This window comes from Loxodonta africana, chromosome 3 (genome assembly GCF_030014295.1).
Source record: "Loxodonta africana isolate mLoxAfr1 chromosome 3, mLoxAfr1.hap2, whole genome shotgun sequence".
Taxonomy (NCBI): Eukaryota; Metazoa; Chordata; class Mammalia; order Proboscidea; family Elephantidae; genus Loxodonta; species Loxodonta africana.
The window spans coordinates 148,785,744-148,794,839 of record NC_087344.1 but is presented as its reverse complement, the minus strand read 5'-3'; positions in this window follow the sequence as shown (position 1 = coordinate 148,794,839).

Here is a 9,096-nt window from a genome sequence, read left to right as displayed (position 1 = left end):
ATTATGGATAACATTGCAAAGAATGGGGATTCCAGAACCTGTACATAGACCAAGAGGCAGTCGTTCAAACAGAACAAGAGGATACTTCATGGTTTAAAGTCAGGAAAGATGTGCATCAGGGTTGTATCCTTTCACCATACCTATTCAATCTGTATGCTGAGCAAACAATCCCAGAAGCTGGACTATATGAAGAAAATGGGACATCAGGGTTGGCGGAAGACTCATTAACAACCCGTGTTATGCAGATGACATAACCTTGCTTGCTAAAAGTGAAGAGGACTTGAAGGATTTGCTGATGAAGATCAATGACCACAGCCTTCAGTATGGATTACACCTCAACGTAAAGAAAACAAAAATCCTCACAGCTGAACCAAAAAACACATTATGATAAATGGAGAGAAGATTAAAGTCAAGGATTTCGTTTTACTCAGATCAACAATCAACGCTCATGGAAGCAGCAGTCAGGAAATCAAAAGACACATCGCATTGGGCAAATCTGCTGCGAAAGACCTTTTTAAAGTGTTGAAAAGCAGAGATGTCACCTTAAAGACTAAGATGCGTCTGCCAGAAGCCATGGTGTTTTCAGTCTCCTCAAACGCATGTGAAAGCTGGATGATGAATAAGGAGGACAGAAGAAGAATTCACGCCTTTGAACTGTGGTGTTGGCGAGAATATTGAATATACCATGAACTGCCAAAAGAATAAACAAATCCGTTTTGGAAGAAGTACGACTGGAATGCTCCTTGGAAGCAAAGATGGCGAAGCTACGTTTCACATACTTTGGACTTGTTGTCAGGAGGGAGCAATCCCTGGAGAACGACATTATGTTTGGTAAAGAAGAGGGTCAGCAAAAAAGAGGGAGACCCCCAAAGAGATGGATTAACTCTGTGGCTGCAACAACAGGCTTACGCATAACAATGATTGTGAGGATGGCGCAGGACCAGGCAGTGTTTCTTTTTGTTGTACGTAGAGTCACTATGAGTCAGAATCAACCCTACAGCACCTAACAACAACAACAATCCATCTCATTAACATCATAGTGATAGGATTTACAGCACAAAGGGAAATCATATCAGATGACAAAATGGTAGACAATCATAAAATAAAGGGAATCATGACCTAGCCAAGTTGACAGATATTTTGGGGGAACACAATTCAATCCATGACAATGGGGGAAAGTCCCACTGCTATTCATAAGGTTTTCACTGACTAATTCTTTTCAGGTGTAGATCGCCAGGTCCTTCTTCCTAGTCTGTCTTAGTCTGGAATCTCAGCCAGAACCTGTCTGCCATGGGTGACCCTGCAGGTATTTGAATACTTATGGCATAGCTTCCAGCATCACAACCACACACAAGCTCCCACAGTATGACCTACTGATAGAAGCATGGGGGAATGAATACACAGTCACTATACCAAAAAGTATTGGTTGCTGCTCAACCATTTCAGGAAGCAGCATGTGATCAGGAACTGATGCTACTGAAATAAGTGGTCCAAACTGCACTCAATGCATTGGAGAAGAACAAGGCTCCAGGACTAGGATGCTTACAACCCAAGCCATGATGTTTTCAATCACCTCATATGCGTGTGAAAGCTGGCTGGACAATAAATAAGGAAGACTAAAGAAGAATTGATGCCTTTGAATTATGGAGTTGGTGAACAATATTGAATACACCATGGATGGCCAGAAGAGTGAACAAATCTGTCATGGAAGAAGAACAGCCCAAATGCTCCTTAGAAGCTAGAATGGCAAGACTTTGTCCCACATACTTTGGACATGTTATCAGGAGGGATCAGTCCCTGGAGAAGGACTTCATGCTTGGTAAAGTTGAGGGTCAGTGAAAAAGAAGAAGATCCTCACCAAGGTGGACTGACACAGTGGTTGCAACAATGGGGTCAAACATGTCAACGATTTTAAGGATGACGTAGGGCCAGGCAGGGTTTCATTCTGCTGTATATAGGGTCCCTACGAGTTGTAACAGACTCGATGGCACCTAACAACAATAACAGCAACTTTGCTAAGCTCTAAAGTTTTTATTTATCACTCCTTAGGAGCAAAAAAAAAAAAAATTTTTTTTTTTTTTTTTTTAGGAGCAAGCCAAAATGTTCAATGAGAGATTCCAAAACAGATTTCATAATAAGATACAGCATCTTCAGCGGACTGCTTACTTATCAGATGATACATGTCTCTTACTGTAAAGAGTTAAACATCAGAGCTTCCTTTTATTGCTCACTCTTACTGCGGGCACACTGGCACAAGAAACCATAGAACTTGGGACAATTACCATTTAAATAAATTTTGTAATTATTATGTTGAACATTTGTATGGAGTTATAAAGAATGATGTAAGTAAATGGTAAAATGTGTATCTCAACAGTCCAATAGTTAAAATGATGCTCACTTTCTAAAGGAGATTATAAATAGTATAATAGGTGACATTGTATCACTACCTCAATTTTGGGGTGATATTGAAAAAAAAAAATTGGGCTGTTTCCATCAGAGGGAGCTTTCTCTTTTTCCCAAATGCCACCCCTCTGGTTTTTTACATCTCTTTCAAAATATTGCAAGTGACCTGTGGGTGTTATTCACATGCCTAAGTCAAATGGAACTTGACCAAAGTCTTGGGCTTAGTTGGACATCACTCCTGTCAAGTCGTCATGTACTGGATGCCATCAGACGGAGGCACTAATGGTAAAGACAACGGACCTAGCTCCTCAGTTGAGACAATGTACAGTTCACAGCTACGTCGAGGCTGTCAGACTCTGGGCAGTGGTACAACACCTGGGCACTGTTAATAGACAGTCTGCATGGACCAAGATGAAAGCAAATAACGTCTTAATGAAACCCAGATTCTCCAGAAGATGGAAGGCACTGCCAGCATGGAGTTGAGGATGTATCGTAGGCTGAAGGACTAAAGAAATAAACCTTTTCCTTATTGTTCACCCTCACCCAGGACATAACTTATATAGGACATTTTAGAACTTGAAACAATTTATGCTGGACTAAATTATTGTGTATTGCATGTTTATGGTCCTTTAGGGTTTTTTTTTGTTTCTATAGTTTATAAATACACAGCGTAAGTGATATGAGATAATATGTCAAAAATCTGATAGGACTAATGTAATTTTAAGCATGCTAAAGTTAAATGATCTCAAATCTTTGCAATCATATTTAAAACCCTGCTGATTTTTATTAAAAGGATATGGATTGAATAAATATATCTGTTTGTACATATTTTCAACCTTAAATTTCCATAAAAATTTTTAAAAACCCAAACTCTCCTTTTTATTCAGTTTTTTCCTAAGTTGTTAAAAGTCTATAGGGAAGACATTTGAGTTTCACTAAAGAGATTAAGGATTACCTTAAGGCAGGAAATAAAATATATTTTATCAGACACTTTGTTTATTGTTTGTTTTACCCCAATAAACAAGGCTTTAAAATCATAAAAACATTGCAAAAAGCTCTATTTTGCCACACTCACAATCGCTTATTCATGTTTGGTTATATTATTTAAAAAAAAAAAAAGAATAGAAAACCAAACTGGTTGCTGTCGAGTTGATTCCAACTCACAGCAACCTTATATGACAGAATTGAACTGCCCCATAAGGTTTCCGAGGAGCAGCTGTTGGATTCAAATGGCCGACGTTTTGGTTAGCAACCGAGCTCTCAACCACTGTACCACCAGGGCTCCTTGATTATACCATAGGGGCTTAAATTTTTTTTTAGTTGCTCAAAATATGATTTACTTATTTACTAAAGAAAAGCAGATCCATTTTATCATCCCTAACTGAAACAATTATCAATGACCTTTTTTTTTTTTTTAACTGAAACAATTATCAATGACCTCTGCCATAGGTAATTCCCAATTCTGGAATATTTATGAGTTGTTACAAAATGTAGATGTTCAAATAGTTTTATGACATTAGAGAAAATAGAGAAATAGTAAAACCTGTCAATTTTATGAAGCTAATGTTAACTTGATTTCAAAACCGATAAGAGAAAATAAAAGAAAAAATCAGAGTTGTCTAGCTTATGAATGTATTTCTTTACTTATTAAATAAGTAAATGTTTATTAAGTACCTATTTTGTTCTAAGCACATATTTAATTACTAGAAAATGTGGGAAAAAGGCAGAAAAAGTCACTAGCCCCTTGAGCTTACAATCTAGTGAAGAGAAAGACAAGAAACACATTTTAAAATAGGTGTATGAAGTGAGTTGCCATCGCGTCAACTCCAACTTATAGCAACCCTATAGGGCAGGATAGAACTGCCCTGTAGGGTTTCCAAGGATCGGCTGGCGGATTTGAACTGCCGACCTTTTGGTTAGCAACCAAACACTTAACCACTGTACCACCAAGCCCCTCAAATAGGTATACAGTAAATATAAATAATATAAGTGCAAAATCATAAATAAAATATAAATAACCCAATATAACTGTGTATTAAAAATAATATATCACAAAGAACAGTTATGAATCTGTGAAACATTTCATAACATGGAGGAACCTGGAAGGCATTATGCTGAGCGAAATTAGTCAGAGGCAAAAGGACAAATACTGTATAAGACCACTATTATAAGATCTTGAGAAATAGTATAAACTGAGAAGAACACATACTTTTGTGGTTACGAGGGGGGGAGGGAGGGAGGGTGGGAGAGGGTTTTTTACTGATTAGTTAGTAGAAAAGAGCTGCTTTAGGTGAAGGGAAGGACAATACTCAATACATGGAAGGTCAGCTCAACTGGACTGGACCAAACGCAAAGAAGCTTCCGGGATAAACTGAATGCTTCAAAGGTCAGCGGAGCAAGGGTGGGGGTTTCGGGACCATGGTTTAAGGGAACTTCTAAGTCAATCGGCAAAATAATTCTATTATGAAAACATTCTGCATCCCACTTTGAAATGTGGCGTCTGGGGTCTTAAATGCTAACAAGCGGCCATCTAAGATGCATCAATTGGTCTCAACCCACCTGGATCAAAGGAGAATGAAGAACACCAAGGTCACACGATAACTAAGAGCCCAAGAGACAGAAAGGGCCACATGAATCAGAGGCCTACATCATCCTGAGACCAGAAGAACTAGTTGGTGCCCAGCCACAATCAATGACTGCCCTGACAGGGAGCACAACAGAGAACCCCTGAGGGAGCAGGAGATCAGTGGGATACAGACCCCAAATTCTCACAAAAAGACCATACTTAACAGTCTGACTGAGACTAGAGGAATCCCAGCGCTCATGGTCCCCAAACCTTCTGTTGGCACAGGACAGGAACCATCGCCGAAGACAACTCATCAGACATGAAAGGGACTGGACAGTGGGTAGGAGAGAGATGCTGATAAAGAGTGAGCTATTTGTATCAGGTGGACACTTGAGACTGTGTTGGCATCTCCTGTCTGGAGGGGGGATGGGAGGATAGAGAGAGTTGGAAGCCGGTCAAATTGTCACGAAAGGAGAGACTGGAAGGGCTGACTCATTAGGGGGAGAGCAAGTGGGAGTACGGAGTAAGGTGTATATAAACATATGTGACAGTTTGACTTGATTTGTAAACGTTCACTTGAAGCTGAATAAAAGTTAATAAAAAAAATAATATATCACAGAAAAGGAAGCTTTAAAACTGGAATGAAGGCATGAGTCATCTACAGAAAATCTTGAAGTATCAAGCACATCAAAAATAACTATCTCAGGATATTACAAAAGCCTTTATTCATGTTTATTGTCAATTTATATATCATATTCAAATGTTTTTATAAAAACCTAGAAATCTAGGACTAGATAGGAGTATTTATAAATTCTCAAGTAAATTATAAATACACATAATAAAATGTTTATATGCATTACCATAAATATTGGCAATAAAGCAAGAATTGCTGCCAATTTTCACTAAAAACTGCAGGACCTGGCCAATGCCATAAGACAAGATAAAGACATAAGAGATAAAAAGGATATAAGGGAAGAGGGAAAAACCAAATTCTTTGAAGATATGACCACATACATAGAAAAGTCAACATAATCTATAAATGCATTGTCAGAATTGTCCAGCCAATGTATAAGACATGAAAACCAATGATATTTAACCAACCAAAAAATAGAATAAACTCAACTATTTACAATAATCACACAATCTCTCCATGAATTCCTTTCATGAAGAAAGCACAAGGCTATTATGGATTTTAAAAAATTTTTAAACTTTAAGAAGGCATAGGAAACCCTGGTGACATAGAGGTTAAGAGCTATTGCTGCTAACCAAAAGGTCGGCAGTTAGAATTCACCAGGTGCTCCTTTGAAACCTTATGGGTTCATTCTACTTTGTCCTATAGAGCCACTATGCATCAGAATCAACTCGATGGCAACGGGTTTTGATTTAAGAAGAGATAAGTGTTTTTGTTGGTGGCGTAGTGGTTAAGTGCTGTGGCTGCTAACCAAAGGGTCGGCAGTTCGAATCCACCAGGTGCTCCTTGGAAACACTATGGGGCAATTCTACTCTGTCCTATAGGGTTACTATGAGTCGGAATCGACTTGACAGCACTGGGTTTGGTTTTTTTTTGGTTGGTTTACCGTCGAGTTGCTTCTGATTCATACAGACCCCAAATTCAACAGAATGAAACACTACATGGTCCTGCACCATCCCTCACAATTGTTGATATGTTTGAGCACATTATTGCAGCCAGTTTGTCAATTCATCTTGTTGAGGGACTTCATCTTTTTCACTGGTCCTCCACTTTACCATGCATGCTGTCTTCCTCCAGGGACTGATCTCTTCTGATAACATGTCCAGGGTATATGAGACCAAGTCTTGCCATTCTTCCCTCTAAGGAGCATTCTGGCTGTACTTGCTCCAAGACACATTTGATTGTTCTTCTGGCAGTTGATGGTACACTCTATTCTTCACCAACACCATAAATTGAATGCGTTAATTCTTCTTTGGTCTTCCTTGTTTATTGTCCAGCTTTCACATCCTTATGAGAAGATTGAAAATACCTTGGTTTGAGATAGGTGCACCTTTGTCCTCAAAATGATATCTTTGCTTTTTAACACTTTAAAGAGGTCTTTTACAGCAGATTTGCCCAATGAAATACATCACTTATTTCTTGACTGCTGCTTCTATTTGCATTGATTGTGGATCCAAGCAAAATGAAATTCTTCACAGCTTCAATCTTTTCTCCATTTATCTTGATGTTGCTTACTGACCCAGTTGTGAAATCTTTTGTTTTCTTTATGTAATCCATACTGAAGTCTGTAGTCTTTGATCATCATCAGTAAGTGATTCGAGTCCTCTTCACTTTCAGCAAGCAAGGTTGTGTCATCTGCATATCACAGGTTGTTAATGAGTCTTCCTCCAATCCTGATGTCTTGTTCCTCTTCATATAGTCCAGCTTCTCAGATAATTTTCTCAGCATACAGATTGAATAAGTATGGTGAAACATACAACCCCGACACACACTTTCCCTGATTTTAAACAACACAGTGACCCCTTGTTCTGTTCAAAAAACTGCTTTTTGGTCTATGTACAGGTTCAGCATGAGCACAATTAAGTGTTCTGGAATTCCCATTCTTCACAATGTTATTCATAATTTGTTATGGTCCACACAGTTGAATACATCTGCATAGTCAATAAGACAAAGGTAAACATCTTTCTGGTATTCTCTGCTTTCAGCCAAGATGCATCTGATATCAGTAATGATATCTCTCATTCCACATGCTCTTCTAACCTGGCTTGAATTTCTGGCAGTTCCCTGCCGATATACTGCTGTAACCTCTTTTGAATGATCTTCAGCAAAATTTACGTGCTTGTGATATTAATGATAGTATTCGATAATTTCCACATTCTGTTGGATCACCTTTCTTTGGAAGGGGCACAAATACAGATCTCTTCCAGTCAGGTGGCCAGACAGCTGTCTTCCAAATTTCTTGGCATAGACCAGTGAATGTTTCCAGCATTGCATCCATTTGTTGAAACATTTCAATAGGTATTCTGTCAATCCCTGGAGCCCTGTTTTTTCCAATGCCTTCAATGCAGCTGGGACTTCTTCCTTCAATACTATCCATCCTTGATTATATGCTACCCCCTAAAATGACTGAACATCAACCAATTCTTTTTGATACAGTAACTCTGTGTGTTCCTTTGATCTTCCTTTCATGCTTCCTGGGTCATTCAATATTTTGCCCTTAGAATCTTTCAATATTGCAACTCGAGGCTTGAATTTTTTCTTCAGTTCTTTCTAATACTTTATCTTCTTGAGCCACCCTGTGGAATCTTCTCTTAAGTTCTTTTATGCCATCATTTCTTCCTTTCACTTTAGTCACTCTACATTCAAGAGTAAGTTTCAGAGTCTCTTCTGACATCCAATTTGGTATTTTCTTTCTTGTCTTTTTAAGGACATTTTGCTTTCTTCAGGTAAGATGTCGTTGATGTCATCCCACAACTAGTCTGGTCTTTAGTTATCAGTGTTCAATGCGTCAAATCCATCATTGAGATGGTCTATAAATTATGGTGGGATATACTAAAGGTTGTACTTTGACTCCCAGAGACTTGTTCTTATTTTTTTCATCTTAAATTGGAACTTGCGTGTGAGCAATTGATGGTCATTTCCACATTTGAACTCTGGATTTTTTCTGACTGATGGTATTTATCTTCTCCATTCTCCCTTTCCACAGATGTAGTTGATATGATTTCTGTGTATTCCATCTGGCAAGAGCCACATGTATTAAAAAAAAAAAAATTTTTTTTTTTAGTTGCCATTTATGTTGTTGAACAAGGTATTCCCAATGACTAAGTTGTTGGAAATGAAAAATTATATCATACTATCTCTGGCACCATTCCTATCTCCAAGATCATATTTTCCAACTATTTGTCCTTCCTCTGTTTGCAACTTCCACATTTCAATCACCAGTAATTATCGATTCATCTTTATTTCATGTTTGATCAATTACAGACTTCAGGCAGTTCTCTGGGGCATAAATCTCTCCAATGTGATCCAATTAAATTTGGGCTGTTGTTGTTGTTGTTTATCACAGGGTTGATTCTGACTCATGGCAACCCCGTGTTTACGGAGTAGAATGGCTCCATAGGGTTTCCAAGCCGTGACTTTTCAGAAGATCACAGGC